This window comes from Magallana gigas, chromosome 6, assembly GCF_963853765.1.
Source record: "Magallana gigas chromosome 6, xbMagGiga1.1, whole genome shotgun sequence".
NCBI classification, from domain to species: Eukaryota; Metazoa; Mollusca; class Bivalvia; order Ostreida; family Ostreidae; genus Magallana; species Magallana gigas.
The window spans coordinates 10,124,242-10,142,283 of NC_088858.1; the positions used below are offsets into that span (position 1 = coordinate 10,124,242).

Sequence of the window (18,042 nt, forward strand, 5' to 3'; positions counted from 1 at the left end):
GAATATATCCAAGATATCTTCATTGAACAATTATCCCTTTTCACTCATAAAATTTCACAGGAACGAAAACAATTTTTTTACGGAGATTTATAATGGGAAATGTTTACATCTTTTCTCCATTCGGAATACACTCGGAATACATCGCGCAATTTTTTAACGTTATCATCCGGGCTTATTAATGGCTGATGCAATGCAAAAAACACTGTGCCGGATAATTATGCCAGTGCCAAGGTGGCATTTTTGCACCCGCTTAAGCTGCATATATCAAAAATTTCAAATATGCCATATGATAGATCATTGCTTAAAGAGTTAACAACCACCTTTGTTATCAGTGAATCTCACCTGTCAGGTAAGATATTTACCTTTCAAAAATAAATTCCTATCGGAAAATAATTTTTCCCATACGAAAATCAATATTCCTATAGGTAATTTGAAATTTCCTATCGGAATAGAAGAACTTCCTTTAGGAATTTCAATTCCGATAGGATTTGATAAAATCCGATTGGAAAACTTAATATCCTATAGGAAAACTACATGTCTGAATCCAATTCCTACAGGAATTACCATTCTCCTATAGGAAATATAATTCCTACAGGTCTTTAAAAAATTCCTATAGGATTGTCAATATTTCCTCTAGGAGAGTCAATTCTCCTATGGGAATTATCATTTTCCGATAGGATATTAATTTTTAAAGGTAAATATCTCACCTGTCAGGTGAAACACACTAAAAACAAAAGTGGTTATATACTCTCTAGACAATGGTCTATCATTTGGTATACATGGATTTTTTCAAAACTGCATCTTAAGCGGGTGCAAAAATGCCACCTTGGCACTGGCATAATTATCCGGCACAGTGTTAAAATCTCCGTATACTTTCAATTTTTGGATGTGTATTGAAACCTGAAGCGGTAGAGGGGGCGTTTCAAAACAGATAATCTGGACATTTTTCATATTAGTGGATGAACGTAGTTTGAGCACAAAGGTATTTACTATTGTTGAAGTATCAAGCAAAAAATGGTGGAAGCAAAAACTCGGGACAGAGTATAGTAACAACGCGAAAAAGAGTCATAACGCCTTCTCTTGAGGCTCCTTTCAGAAAGACGTTATAACAGCTATCCAAAAGGCTTGCATTGTATTTTCCGCGTTAAACCGCTTTTTTTGGCGATTTGATTTCAAAATCATCATTTAAGTATCAAATTTCAATCTGGATAGATTATCTACTGCAAAATTTTTTATACATTATGTTTTCTCTCCCAAAACGGTTTCTCCTTTCATGTTCCATTGAAAAAGAAATATTGTATAAATACTTTTTTGAAATGGTTCCTTTTAAAATTTAAGTTCGGTTTTAATATTGTTTTTTTTTTCTTTCAAAATTGATGTTGAAATAACATGATATGTTTGACATTTGTCATTTTATTACGTAATACAGACTTTGTAACACCACGTGGCGTCATGATGATGTTGAACACGTTCATTTCAGGCAACCTGCCAATATTTCTTTACTGCAGCATTTTCACAATTAAGACTATATTAATTTCATAGAATTGAATAGATGTTAGAGAGTTATGTTTTTAGCTCACCTGAATCGAAGGTTCAAGTGAGCTTTTCTGATCACCGGTTGTTTGTCGTCCGTCCGTCCGTCTGTCTGTAAACTTTTTACACTTTTGAGTTCTTCTCTAGAATCCACTTGGCCAAATTTGACAACACTTACTTATGGAAAGGGGATTCTAAATTGCTAAAATAAAGTGTGAACCGTTAAAATGGAGATGATCACGAATCCGTAAAACAGGCTGTGTGTTTTGATTTTTTTTTCTCAATTACCACAGTACCAGAAATATCTATATTTACACCAAAGCTTGTATTGTTAGAACTGTGACCTCCGCACCAACACTGGAATCCTAAAAGGGTTTCAAAGTTTAGCATAGAAATGTAACGTGCAAGGGGGTCACTGCCTGTGATCCCCGCGGGCCCGTACCCGAGATAGAATCGGATAGCCCTGATTGGTGCCAATATTTACAAGTGCAGACTTTAATTATCGCTCCTGCACATATATAGGGACTCAACGTTACGCAGGCAGGGATGACCGCACACCTACGCAATTGAACAGGTATCAACGTTAACCCAAGCAGGGATGACCGCACACTTACGCCAACAACGCAAGCAGGAATTGCCGCACAATTGCGCCAGAAAATCCAGAACACCAGCAGGGATGACCACACACTAGTGCTCCGCCGCAACCACCACCAATACAAGCAGGGATGACCGCACACTTGCATTAATGCGATACAGAGCAGGGATGACCGCACACTCTACATCGTAGGTTAAATCACACGAAGATTAGAGCGAGCATGGAAGTCCACACACTCATTCTAGCATTATCTGTTTAAGTTTTACCCCTAATAGTCGTTCTCCAAATTGCAACAGACACTGTCCCTATATATGTGCCGGCCTAAAATAATTCATAGTATCTAAAAATTGGAAATCAAAAATAAACAAACTAATCCGATCTAATCTAAAACTACTTATGCAAAACATCTTACTTACATATACTATTTATTATTGTATAAAAATAATCATCACAATAATTGATTAATATTGGATACATTAATTAAAATAATCAAGAATCAATTAATCAAAGGGGAATAACTCTTGCAAATAAAAAATACATTAATAAGCTGCCCGCTTCAGAAAAAGACATGGAACGAGTTGCTGTCCTTTAAAAAAGGACTGCAATACGTGGACCATATGCATGTGTTTCCAACGAAAACGTGAAAGTCTTAGTATGGAACGCCTCAACTGCCTTATGTAGATAATCTTCATAATATGATGATACTTCAATATTACATGCTGATACTTTAACATTACATGATGGTACTTTAACATTACGTGCTGATACTTCAACATTACATGCTGATACTTTAACATTACATGATGGTACTTTAACATTACATGCTGATACTTCAACATTTCATGCTGATACTTTAACATTACATGATGGCACTTTAACATTACGTGCTGATACTTCAACATTACATGCTGATACTTTAACATTACATGATGGTACTTTAACATTACATGCTGATACTTCAACATTTCATGCTGATACTTTAACATTACATGCTAATACTTCATTATATGATGGTACTTCACTATGCGGTGGTTCTAAAAATAGGGTTAGGGAAGCGTCGCCTAGGGAACGAAATACACTAAAACTCAGAACACGTGGATGCCTGTAAAGTTTTTAACACTTAGCTGTTTCTCTGTTTCAGAGATTGATCAGATTGGACTAAGATCCACTAAAACTAGTTTAGATACTCAACAAATGCTACTATTTGATTAAGTGTCGTCTTTTAAATGGGTCATTTTAAATTTTAAAGAATGGCTGCATTGTGAGTTCATTGGGGCTCAGCGCATAAAAATCAGGGGGTACCAAAAGTCCTTCAGGGAATTTTGGTCTAAAAATGTGCATTCAGAACCCAATCTTTTGGCGCTTAGTCAGAGCGAACAGCTCCTAAACAAATACTTCTGTCATTCATGTTACATGTAGATTCCTGGAGATCCACGTAAAAGAGTGGGCAATGAAAGCACTGATTCGTTCAACAGTACAGTAACTGCTAAAATCAGATTCAACAGCAATGCAATGCTTTATCCTTTGCATGATCTTATAAGTTGCATGTGTGGTTGTCGTTTGCCTAAATACATTGCACCAAAACAAATCGTATTTTTCGACAATATTTTTATTCAGTAGAGATCCTCTCTCATGAGCTGTAGCGTATTGTGTACTTCTTCAGTTCCAGCTTTTTTATTTTTTTTTTTTATTTTTTTTTACACATAAATCCACATACACACATATTTCAGACATATTTCATACATTTCAAGATTCTACATATTGTAATATCTTATCAATCTAAAGGAAATATATTATCCGTGTAGTGTGAAAACGTGTTTTCTTGCAAAAAAAAATATATAAATATAAAAAAAATAGCAGTAAATGAAAAGAGAAAAAGGGAGATATAGAAGATAAAAAAAATACAATAGAAAAGGGGGTACATGTATATTTGTTCACAAGTCATTATAATTTAAAAAAAAAAAAGAGAATAGTTTAAGCAATCACATATGTCATAAAACTTGTTATAATTTCTCACAAATTGTTTGCCAGTGGTTTTCATAATCTGAGTATCTACAGTTTCTCAAAAACATATATTTTTCAAGCAGAATCCTGTTTTATATTATTTGTAGTTCCAGCTTTTTGACAATATCCAAACTAGTCTCAGTGGACCTTAGTCCTATATGATCAATCTCTGAAACAGAGAAACAGCCCAATGTTAAAACTTCCCTATTTTTAGAACCACCGCATAGTGAAGTATCATCATATAATGAAGTATCAGCATGTAATGTTGAACTATCAGCACGTAATGTTAAAGTACCATCATGTAATGTTAAAGTATCAGCATGTAATGTTAAAGTATCAGCACGTAATGTTAAAGTACCATCACGTAATGTTAAAGTACCATCACGTAATGTTGAAGTATCAGCATGTAATGTTAAAGTACCATCATGTAATGTTAAAGTATCAGCACGTAATGTTAAAGTACCATCACGTAATGTTAAAGTACCATCACGTAATGTTGAAGTATCAGCATGTAATGTTAAAGTACCATCACGTAATGTTGAAGTATCAGCATGTAATGTTAAAGTACCATCATGTAGTAATGTTGAAGTATCAGCATGTAATGTTAAAGTACCATCATGTAATGTTAAAGTATCAGCACGTAATGTTAAAGTACCATCACGTAATGTTAAAGTACCATCACGTAATGTTGAAGTATCAGCAAGTAATGTTAAAGTACCATCATGTAGTAATGTTGAAGTATCAGCAAGTAATGTTAAAGTACCATCATGTAGTAATGTTGAAGTATCAGCAAGTAATGTTAAAGTACCATCATGTAGTAATGTTGAAGTATCATCATATTATGAAGATTACCTTCATAAGGCAGTTGAGGCGTTCCATATCTTAGGATTATCTGAGATTCCTCCGACTCTAGCCGCCTACTTTTAACCACTAAATTTGTACGTTGTGTTATGTATGTATAGCCCTGACTTTTCATCTCAGAGTTTAGGAGATTCGGCGAATTCTACTATTTGCGCAAACATTACGCTTCGCACTACTTTGAAAACTATGCAGTGACATCTTTGTGTAAATTAATTTCATATTTTGATATAATTTTCTTGAGATTTTAACTTTTATACAGTGACAGAATTATTCAGTCATCTATTATATACAGTCACATAATTATTCAATCATACTTAAATGCTTAAAAATTCTTAATCGGGAAGTTTTCGGAAAACAACAAAACATTGCAAATTATGCTATTTGATGCCTGTTGTAGTTTCGGCATAACATTAACTTATTTCATAATACTGACAGTTCATATGCCGATCATTTCTTTAAAAGGAATTCTTTGTTTCTGTACTGTTTACCGACAACTTTACAATTACAGCGCCTTTGAACTTATGTGTGCATATAGCATAGAATCCTGATCCCGATTCATGTGCTAGCCTGGTTCCCTAAGCAACCCATTACGCACAGGAACCAGACTAGCTCATGAGCAGGCTGAATTTTCCTCATAGCATCCGGTTTAACCTCGCTTATATATTTTTTGCGTGGACCTCAGGGTCCACGCAAAAAATTTAAAATCTTCTTTTCAAGAACTACAAAGCCACCGTTTGTGTTATTATAGTGCAACCATCCACAGATAATGTAAATTGTTCAATTAATGAAGAAATGTATACGGAAATGTTTTAAAATATTTCTCACAAGACCTACATTGCTAAAGTTTGCGAGATTACTATGCAAGCATCCAAATATAGTGTGGATTATGAATTGTTCAAATCGTGACCCCCCGGCCAATACTTTTTGTATTCAGAAAAAATCAATAGAAATTAAGATAAAATAAATAAATATTAAAACTAGACTGAAGACGTTATTGTCCTCCCCCCTGATCCCAAAATTTATTCTAGGAATTTGAAAAATAATCTGTAGCAATTTTGCATTCTCGATTTTTCAGAAATAATGTTACAAGCTAAGATACATTGTAGGTTTGATGCACCGAATTCATATTAATTTACAAATAACAAACTTACATAGAACAAACCGATAAAGAAAACACACATGCGCTAACTAAGTGACTTCACCCTGAGGACAGTAACCTTCCCACCGACAACAACTTCATGTCGGTACCATGAGTAGCCTAAGCTGTTGCCCTCAAAAAGTGGTGGGATTGGGGTGAGGTAACTTTATTTTGTCCGTTAGTCAGGAAATACAGTGTAAACAAGTTGGAGTTATCGATCTTTGAATTTAACTGTTCAAGATAAAACTGACAATGCCTTCTTATGATAACAAACAAAAAATTTTCAAAACAAAACAAATGTCGCCAAGAATGCTTATCTAGATAAAGAAAAAACAATAAACAAGATAAAAAAGAAAAATATTTGAAACTATTAGACCGTTATGTTTTCACGTTGATCAACCACAGTTATTTTCTGCATAACTCAAATCATATTTTCAGTTCATATCTGGTTTCATCATTTACCTGCACCAATTGATAATTTTAAGACTCTCCAAAAAAAATACACATAGAGTTACTTAAAGTAAAACATAAATACCAAATATCTCAAATAACGCACTTTCTTTAAGGGACAGGTTTAAGATAAAAAAAAAGTCTATTTAACGTTAATCTTTCTTTAACATAAGTTGTGTATAACACGTTTCAGTGTACATTTTATAATATTATAATAGTTAAACAATTTTTTCTTTGGTGGCACATGAGGCTAGGAAGTATTAGAGAAAAAATAATACCTAACCCACGTCAGCCTTTTTTGAATTTTTACTGTGCTATCTCTATCTTAAACATCTGTATTCATACACATGATTATAGCAAATCATTTGAAACTGCTATGATTGTAAGTTATTGAATGAACACAATTAGATTTGTTTAAAAAGAGGGGAGGGCGAGAACGGTTCCAGCAAACCAGTTAATCCAGGAAACCAACCTCGAAATTCCTTATTCACTCAGAACACCATGGAAGTTTAGAAAGAAGGTTGCCATGGTTTATATCCTTGACGAATGCACAGAGCATTTCTACTGCAACTCTACAGAAGAATTCTAATGTAACCGAAAAAGGAAAACATTGAATCATTATTTTTTAAAGATATAGTCTCATAACTGCAGCGATGTTTATGTAACGGGGACCAGTACTACAAGGGCAATAACTCTTGTGATCAAAGTAACCCTACTGTCAAATACTGACTCAGTTAAAAATCAGCCCAGGTAAGTAACAGATGTACTCAAAGTGAAAATTACTATGAAAATAGATATAATCTGAATTTATAAAGAACAGATATTACAATACTTAATGATTTAATTGAATTCTACAGTCAATGAAAAAATGCAAAAATGCTAAATAATTGCCAAATATCAAAATATGTCCCTATTGGGCCACCATAGAATATAAAAATGATTCAATGATAACAGAAGAGGAACGAGCTACATCTCTATAAATATCAAATTTCTTCCTCTAAGAAAGTGTAAAAATGACTAATATAATCCTCTCTATAAAAAATAATAAGTTATCCACAACACATTGAACCAGGACTGGGAAGGGGAAACCTTTCTTAACTTACACTCCAAACCTCAAGGAAATTTGTATTAAAAATTCTTTAAACCCTAAAAAAATGAACTAAATCGTAACTTCCTAACTCTACATATATCATGCTTTATTTTACTTAACCTAACTCAAATCTATTCATAGCTTTAAAACCAAGAGGTTTAATTATAAGTGCTAAGAATACAAAAGGAGACTTACCATTTGATAAACTGACCGAACACTCTCTTATATAAACATAGACTCTATTCACTAACTTTACTCAAATAAACCACAGAAACTAGACTAACCAAGCCAATAAGAGAACAGGGTAAATTTTTAACTTAGGCAAAAGTGACAACACGGATACTATTTTCTGTAGAAGTGTATTTATAAATAGGATAACTTTTGAATTGTTCAAAAATATGGGAATAGAAAGAGTTAAATGATCAACAGTAAGTATTTGAACCTTAAGAATGACAATAAACTTTTTAAACTGTAAAAGCTTTAAGAAGAATGCCAACTGTATAATGAAAATAAACAAATTTGTTACATGTACATACATATTGAGTAAAATTTCATATTAATGGAACAGCCACTGTAACAGCTTACATTTTCGTTTGTGACGTTGCAGTTTACAGCCTTCAACGTTTGTGACGCCATAATTAAACTCATCATTTTAACCTTTGAGAACCCTGCGTATGTTACAGTGTTATAACTGCTGTAGGTATAAAAAATTTGCAAGCAGAAATATGTGGGATGTAAATATTGCCACATATATATCTCATATACATAGTACATGTATATTATAAAAGACCTCTAAATGGTATATCATACAATCGTTTAATCTGATAATGGGATTTCGCTGCACCTGCAAAAGTTATGATTTTATAATGAAAACAGAAATTAAGTTGCTATTGGCATAGTAGCTGACTAAATAAAGAAGAATGACAAACCTTAGCAAATATAAAGTAATACTGAAAGTAATTGGAACTTATAAATATTAAAAAATGTAAAAATTAAATATAAAATGATTATTTTCAAAACAAGGTTATTTTCTATCTTTTTATTCCATATAAGTTATCAACAAACCAAAGTAATAAATATACAGCGTATTACATGTAAATTAATACCTGTTGCTATGGCAAGAAGCTTAAAAATATGGAAAAAATTAGAGATTCTAAAAAGCGACCAATACTTGCATTAAACACAAAAAAGTTCAAGTTGAACTTTAATGTTATACAAGGGCACCGCACCGGAGCACCCCTATCGCGCCAGTAAATAAAGTGAAGGAAAATGCCGAACTATATACAAAAAAAAATCTTTTAAAATAATACTGGGAAATGCACTCATTTAATTTGCAGCAGTGGTGTTTGTTTTTGAAACATAAGATTCATAAAAAAAAACCCATAAAATAATGTTCAATTTTATTTGTTCTTTGAAACAAAATTATTAGACGCTAAAATATTCATTATTGAAGGTAATAACATTTTGTACGTGATTAAATAAAAGTTTGCCATTCCCAAGTGCATGTATACAGGGAAATACAAAGAGAACGCAAGACCCAGGTGTCTGTCGCGCATCCCACTCAATCTAATATGTCATGTTTCAGTGTCTTAATTATATCTACAATGGAAACAATTGGTATAATAAGAGGGCTCCAGACTTTGAAATGAGTTTCTGCATTTGGACATAGTGACTTCGGGGAGTTAATTTAGAGTCAATATTTTCAAAGAATCATTAAGATCAACTCTATATAAAAATCATAATTGCATAAAGGTATTCAGGCTTTAGTAACACATTTTCTTTACGGAAATGCATATAATGATATAGATTGATGTACTATGGAACAAGAATTACAAGATGCCATAAATTTGTTGCCAAGGGTTACCGTTGTCATGGTAACTGAGGCCAACGATAGAAAAATGACAAATCTTAGCAACTTTAAAGCAATACAGAAAGCATTTACAGCCGAATTAAGTTATGAAATATAAAATAATGAATTACCTATATGGTCAGTTTTCAAATAATAGAAAAACATTGATGAGCAAATCAAAACCTTGAATGTCAAAATGGGAACCGAAAATTATTATCGGAACATAAATTTTTCATATTTTTTTTCAATACCACAGAAGAAATAATGAACCAAACCCACAGTTGAAGCTGTATTTAAAATATTCATGTAAGATAAAAAAAGATAACGCTTGTTGCTATGGTAACAAAGTTAAAAATAAGAAAAAATGAAAAAAAAAACCTTAGCGAATCTGTCAAGTGAAAACGTTTGTTTTGAACACAATTTCAAACCATTTTTGTGCTATTCTTGACAAATAGAGATCTAGTAAATGATTCTAGACTGTTTTTTTTTGTGCTAGAACCATTATGACGTCATAGTTGATTTGATGAATTTTTTCCCCGTATTTTATGGCTTTAAAGGAATTATGTAGAAAATGAAACAATATTTTGACATTCTATATTTAATCACGGGAAAAGTAATCCCGGTACCTATATTCAATTTGACATCATTTTAAAGAGAAGGTCAATAGCTTGTATAATGCCGTTTTTGGAGAGACTGTAGGCATTCATTCTAGATATATCTCATTAGTCAAAAATTGACAAAACTCCGAGATTTGTTACTTTTATCCTTCATATTTCATAGTTTATATTTTGAATTTCATAAACCTGTAGGCACCTTTCATTTACTAGATCTTGACCTTAAAACTGCCGTTGCTAAGGAAATGTGTGAACCCTAGAAAAAATACAGAAATTCCTAATTGATTAAAACTTCATACCAACGGCTATTTCTTCTGCTACAAAAACCAAACACAACAATTTACTTTTTTCTTTTAAAACTATTTATGTTTAAATAAAATGAAAAACAAATTTGAATTTTGAAGTGCTGTTTAGTTACCATGTTAGCACTCTTAACCTATTAATTTGCCAATGAAAAAATTTCAATAATTTGAAATAAAATTGTATGCGTTTATTTTATTTTGTATGGCCGAAACTGCTGCAATCCCTTTCAATTTGTGTTCGAAGTAGTTTAGCGAGGCCGGGTCTAATTTTTTCTGGCCTAGATTTTTGAAATTTTTTATATGAATTTCTACTGATAAAATTATTATTTTAAGATATAAAAATAAGACATTTACCACACCGTTTGTTTAAAGGGTCATCTCAAAGTTTGTTAATTTTTCAACATAGGACCCTATGGGATTTTGCTTGAAATGTATCAATTTTGCACATTTTTTACATTCTTTTAAAACGTCTGCCCTAGGGATTTCTTTTTCTGCTCTACATATTAAAGTTATTGCTAAAAGGAATTAAAATGGTCAAATAAAAAAAAAACCTTTTACCTCCTGGTTTGTTCCAGGGGTCTTATCAAAGTTGTTTTTTGTATGCCCAATTACCCAGATTTGTCAGATAATGACTATTTTTTATTTGACAAAGGCGGAAATGGTGATCTTTATAGAATTATTAAAACATTCAGACATATTTGAGTAATAAATAAATATATAACATCACATATTAAGGATCATTAATATAAAATACATGGTTACTGTCTTGAAATATATGAATTTAACTATATTTAGGCGGGTTAAGAAAACGTAACAGAGGGCTAGGCTTGCTGAACCCTCTTCACGTTTTCGACCCGAGCCCAAATATAGCTTATACTTCGAGACATTTATGTTTATTTCTTAGTATTATATCAATTTTACGCATCAAACGAGCTATTTTCAACAAATTTTGCTGAATATCTACAGTTGAAACTATCACGCCATGGCGTCAACCAAGCAAAAATATGATGTCACAATACAAATAAAACGCTGCGCGAAAGCATGCGTACTCGATCTGTACTCGGCCTCGTTAAAATGGCCATTTTGCAATAATGTGCTTCTGTTACCATGGCAACCGGTCCTCATATCAACCGAAGGGAATCAAAATATCAAATGTGAAAATCGGTGACTATGCGTGGCCAATGAATTTTTATATTTACAGAGAAGTTATTTTGTTATATTTGTAAGTGTTTATCTACAATGTAGTAAGGAGATATAATATAAGGTAACAGCCATTTTACCAAGTAAACAGTATCATGTTTCTTATCAAATGTCTCGTAATAAAGTAGGTTTGAATAGGTTTTGCGTCTAATGTGTAGGGAAAACACTACAAATTGTTTTTAACGTATATTCCAATACATTTCATCAATGACTATTTTGATATTAATCGTTCAATCGCTGAAAAATATATTCTTATGTAAATATGTTACAATGAATCAATTTTTGAATATTATGAGGTGATCAAATACAGTCGAGGGTAATCAGGCCCCGGGGCCATAAAACTAAGACGAGCTTACTTTTGATCTAAGTCTCACTTTTACAAAAGAAACAGTGGGAAAGTGAGACTGAAATCTAAAGTGAGCTCGTCTAAGTTTTATGGCCCCGGGCCAGCTCTATCATAAAGTCCTTCGGTCTTTGTTGGATTTGACCACCCCAACCGTATTTGACCCCTGCGAATGTGTTCGGAATGTTCTTTTTCGTTGCTAAATGTATGTAATAAATCCAGAGGTGCTCGAATGAAAGTTCACGAGAATTCCCCAAGATTTATTCAGTTCCTGTGAAATTTTTAGCGGAAGTATAAGTGTTCGGTTGATATTCTCAAAATACGTAAGTATTGGTCGTTTTTCATATCATGTCCTTCTTTGATTTATGTTAAAACATCTAAATTTTATTTTGATATATGTCTTATTTTATCATCTAGCGGTTATTTAATCTAAACGATGATAATTAGAACAGAGTTATCGTTCGTGCTCAACCACTCTACATGTGGTTAAAATATATAAACATTGGGTTTCTTAATAAAATCATAGCCATGCTTAGTGCGTTTGATGTGCAATACCATAAAATGTTGTTTAAAACACGATGGGGTGTTTATTCTGTATTAAAACTTATATCGAGCCATTTTTAAGGAACATTTTGCATAAAATAGTACATTCTGTTTCACTATTGATGATATTTCTATTAAGGCGAGTAACAAAAATTAATCTTTAGGGGGATCGCTACTAAGCATGTTAATTGTTGCAACAACAGAAAAAAAAACATATGTTCTATTGTCACATTTATTTCTTGAACTAAAATTATCCACCAATTAATTAAGACATAGTTTAAAATTGATAAACGTCTAGATTTTATATTTGACTACAAGTACCTAGATTCTGGGAAATAGACTTAAAACACGAGGCACGATTTTTACTGCGAAACTGAAAGGGTCAGAAATGACAATAACATTCGCTGGTGTGCAAATGTGAGATATTTAACGCCTTGTACGCCTCTGTCCTTTAAACATCGATGCAAAGAATATTAGTTCCTGATTAAGATTAGCGGTGATCATCCACTTGTATTCTACATTTTCAATGTTCGCTTGATAAACTTTCCCGCTCGATTTTTTTTTTCAGCGCGGAACCTCCTTCCGACCCTTTTTAAACTAATCTTCTCGTAATTCAGGTGAATTTCACACCCGAACCAATTCAAACCCTTCGGAGGACCTTCTAACTGACTCGGCGCATAGGCAATTGCCAATTGCCCTTTTGGGTAATTTGTTACCTGTACATTAAAAGTTTTATATTTATCAATTTGAATTTAACTGTAAATGTTTTAAGTGTTATAATTAATTTTAAATTTATTTAAGTTTAAATTTATACAATTATAAGCTTTTAAATCAGTTGATGTAACACGTTTACTGTGTCTCCTCCATTTTGAAAAAAAACCTCAGTTGGACCAAGCTCAACATCAGGGGAGGGAAATTACCTATGGCTCTGCACTTATAAATGCAAGAAAATCTTATTTACTTACATGTATACACTTAACTTTTGACTTTGACCTTTCATGATTGTGAAATATTCAGGTTAAAGCATGTTTTATTAGAGAGTACACATGTAATAGAATATTTATTATTTGCTTTGGAGAAAATTGAACCTAAAGCAAATATCTCTTCTATATGCGCCTTGGGAATATTAGTAATTAGATAAAATCCAAAGAAAATAAGAAATTCATTAAAATAGAAGATAAATTTAAAAAAAACCAATTGATAAACACCCCTTGTATTGATCGTCAAGCACTTTATAATCTATATGCTGATTATCATGCAAAAAAATGTTCTCCTTTAATATCGAAAAGTTTACTAAACTGTTTAATATATTGGCATAAATATCATCAAATAAATAATGCATAATTGGCAAATGATAGATACGTACTTCGAGGAAAAGAAGGGCAATCACACAAATTATATTTTACATAGTAAATACATACAATCAATATCAAATATTATATACCGGTACTTGGACAATTAGCTGTACACGAACTGAACAGGAATACATACATCATACAAATTTGCACGAGAATCAATATTATATGATAATGATTTTAAATAACACACAGACTCGACTTTTAATATACGGGTGTACATGTGAGTAAGTTTCTTGACAATTATGGCGACTATGAAAATGGATTGTTAAACATTGGGGCTGTCTGGTTGGAAGTTAGGTACGTCTGTCCTGAGATGGGTAGACGTGTAGATGAGATGAAATACTGAATGGTCTAGTAGGAGCCCTAAAAATTAAAAAGATAATATTAGACATACGTGTATTTACATATACAATCATATTTATTGCGTAATACAAAACAAAACAGCATATGATTACACTGAACAAAGCCCGAATGTATGATTGCAGGCAATAAAACCAAATAAATGCAAAAAGTCGTAGAAAACTCTACCATTAATCATCTTCAAAATTATTTCTTTTTTCCTTAGGTTTATTTTAATATTTTTTTTTATGCTTCTCCATGTAATTTTATTGAAAAGTGCACATTGGTGTTGTTAATAGTGTCTTAATTAATTATTACAAACGTTATTTGGCTGTATTCTTTGTCAGACGCCTTGTAATAATAATTTTTTAGATGGCAATAAATTAAATAAATTAGACAAAGGACTTCATAAAATAAACTTACTGGCGTTTTGTGGCTTATCAGAGTATGTGGCATAAGGTAAACTTCTCTTTGTGGAAAAACAGAAACGTCATCAAATGAATTCAAAGAAATATACTGCAAATCCGGGTTCCTTGAATGTAGATTGTAATAACTGTAGTATGGAAATAACGATCCATATCGAAAATGTTTAAAAGACTGTGGTTTTATATATTGTTGTAACGGAATAAATAAATTCCGAAAATTGTCACCATTTTTCTCTCGTGTATGCATATGTTTGTTCACTACCTTTGATCTTGTACGAGAATGAATAACACTGTTCGATTTTTTTCTTTCAAAATGATCGCTCGATTTTTTTTTCAATTTTTTTGGAAAAAGATATATCAAATGATGAAGAATCTTTTTCTTATTCGGCAACAGTGGTTTAGCTCTTTGATGAATAGTTGAGGGTGCTTGTGTAAATATCGACAAGGAATGCCGTTTGTTTTGTGTTTCATGGTTCCTAGAAATTTCTTTTGAAGTCGTCTTTCGATTCCTTAAAGGTACAGGTTTGTTGATGGTTACGCTTTGTTTTGAATTATCAGAATCCCCTTTCCCGTTGACCTCCAGAGCATCGTTTCTAGTCATCAGACTATTCCCATGTTCTGAACGGGGCATCTTGGTACTTAAATCATCAATACTAGGTATACTTTCAATTATGTCGAACACACTTTCTATGAGATTGGCATTTTTTAATGGGGCAAGATGTTTTTGTCCATTACTCGTAGATTTGATGGAGTTTCCCGAAAGTCTTTCCATCTTGTCGCCATTATGCTTGACGAATTCTAAAGTGTTTAAACTAAAATCCCTTGGCTGATTGTCATCGCCTCTAAAAATTTGATTTGTTGAAGGAGGATAGAATATTTCTGGCCACTGATCATTCGACTCCATTGAACCCAAACTTGGAGACACCGGGATGTCTATGATTTCAGGGGATTTCTTTTGAGTTTCCATAACAGCTTTAGCAAGACCGTTATCAAATAAAGGCTCACTCAGCAGAGCGTCAAGGAACGACTTTCTGGATTCTTTTCCACCATTCTCAATCAGAGGTTCGTCCAAGAGATCTACGAAAAATGAAATCCTCATCTTGTCTCCGCCGGTTTCTTTCTCTTTGTTTCTTTGCAGTAACCATTCGAGATGTGGACTTCTAGCGATGGTGGTTGGAGAGATTGAATGCACGCCGGTTTCGTCCGATCCGTCTATGACAGCCCCTTCACTGTCGAATGGAACCACCAGAAGTAAGAAACACAGATGTGGAAGCATATCACCCTGTAAGTGTAACATGTACCTTAAAATTTGTATACAACCGTTAGTTAAACCATATTTTCAAGATTTGTTTTTAATGAAAAAACGCGAATAACATGACATGTATTCCTTGAACATTGCCATGTACATGCTATCTTTGTCATTGTCATGTTGTTTTACATATCACAGTTTTTTTTTAAATTTTGAGCAAGCAAAGTAAATATCAATTTTCGGTTAAAAACGTACAATTTAATCATAGTCACAATATCATATCTCCGTTATAACATCGCTCAGATACTTTACTTTTAAATACTTAATCTATACAATATATGAACTTTTATTAAATATTTTATCAAAAGTTCACGTTCTATTCATATCTTTGATTTGGAATACCGCAAAAAAAAAAAAAATCATCATTATATTTACATACCGGTGCCCATATAAATGATATAAAATTATTTTTAAAAATTCCTTAAAAAATAATTTTTTAAAGCAAGGAATTTAATATCCCCAAAATGTATATTATTTACCATATTTGTTTTACACACGTGGGAATGAATCTAGAATTGCGAGATATTGACTTACTGTTTAGTGATTAAACACGGAGGTCAGACTGATACTCCTCACTGTACAGGTGCAAACTTCCAGGTAAAACTGTGGGCATGGGCCTTAAATATGAATAAGCTCATTAATATTGAAGTGAATCCTACGACCGAAGAATGTTTTGCAAACAGTCTAGTCATCATTTCCCGTATTAATAATGTATTTCATTGGACAATTGTAAAACAGTGCTTTTTGGCAGTCTTCATGGAATATAATTAAATCTTGAGAGAGTAAATTTTAGGCCAGAAACTAATTAATCAAATAAACACCGTAACACCCCAGATGTTTTAAGTAAAATATAGTTTTTTGTATTATACAATGCAAAAAGTTAACACGGTAATGAAACGAGTTTTATGCAATGTTTTAAAAAAAGTAGTTTAAAATGTATTTTTGTGGGACCTTTATTATAAATGTGAGACACCTGCAGTACAGATGTGTATTACTGGTACGACTTTCGCTTTGTTTGTCAACATTTCGTTAATTTTTAATTGAAAATACCGTACTTAGAAACATTATTGGAAAACATGACATCTCTGATGGAACATGTATTTGTAACATTTCCAATGTCTTTACCTTATTTGCGCTTAAGAGCATGATAATACGTCAGAATGTTTAACGTCATCTCACTGTGAAATACTCCAACATGCCAATCAAGACGGTCAGAAAATCCCTTTATTTACAACAAATGGACATTGACCTTATTATGGCGGTAATGGGATATTCCGTACACATCTTTCAATGAAGAAACTGGTCTTAACCTTAATCTTTTGGTTAAATTGTGTTGCATCATGTGTTATGTTGGTTTTGATGGTCATAAGTGTGAGATCCTTTTAAACGCATTTGTTATTAGCAAATTCTAATCAATAACTAGCATGTTATATTTTGAATTTTTGTTAATCACTGATATTACTATCTGACCAGAAAAGTCAAAAAATGTAACCTTAGACTTGTTATCTTGAAGGGTTAGGATTTCTGTTTAATTAACTGCAGAACGTAATCGGAGGAATGTAGCTAATAATTTAAGATCGAGTTGCATTAGAACATGCTGTGTTATATAACTGTATAAACATATGATTAGAAAGACGTTTCCAAAGGTCTCATGCTCAACTCCTTAACAAAAAAGATGTAAACAATTAAATCAATGTACGCTGATAAATCACCTGTTTGTTTTGTGTTAAAGACAAAACGACTTTGGGACCACCATGTTTTTTTTTCACCAAAACATATTTCTCAGAGTTGGACATTAAATACCAATCAATCTTAAATACCTATCAAATGTGAACAAGGTTTTGTTCAGAGATAATGAAAATTTCTATCTTGATGTGTTTATGTTGTGATGTATTTTTGAAATATCCGTCTCTCTGGCTGTTGCTTGATTGATCGAGATGTAGCGGTGAAGAAGTGTCCAATATCGTGAAACTTATATTCTTTAACAACAAGAGATAGGATAAGAAACCTTTTATCTGAAGGACAGTTATGGGTAGCGAAATTAAGTTTGTTTCAGAGACAATTATTCTTTATTAATTCCACTGCGCAA

General features: G+C 32.5%; 1 long non-coding RNA gene across 1 annotated transcript; it reads right to left on the reverse strand.

Annotated features, from left to right (window-relative positions):
• Positions 1-13,332: 13,332 nt before the first annotated feature.
• LOC105333947 (uncharacterized) lies at positions 13,333-16,593 on the reverse strand. The gene is made up of 3 exons (XR_010715209.1): positions 16,488-16,593; positions 14,643-15,926; positions 13,333-14,243 (listed from the first exon to the last, which is right to left on the reverse strand). It is a non-coding gene; the product is annotated as an uncharacterized lncRNA (long non-coding RNA).
• Positions 16,594-18,042: the final 1,449 nt, after the last annotated feature.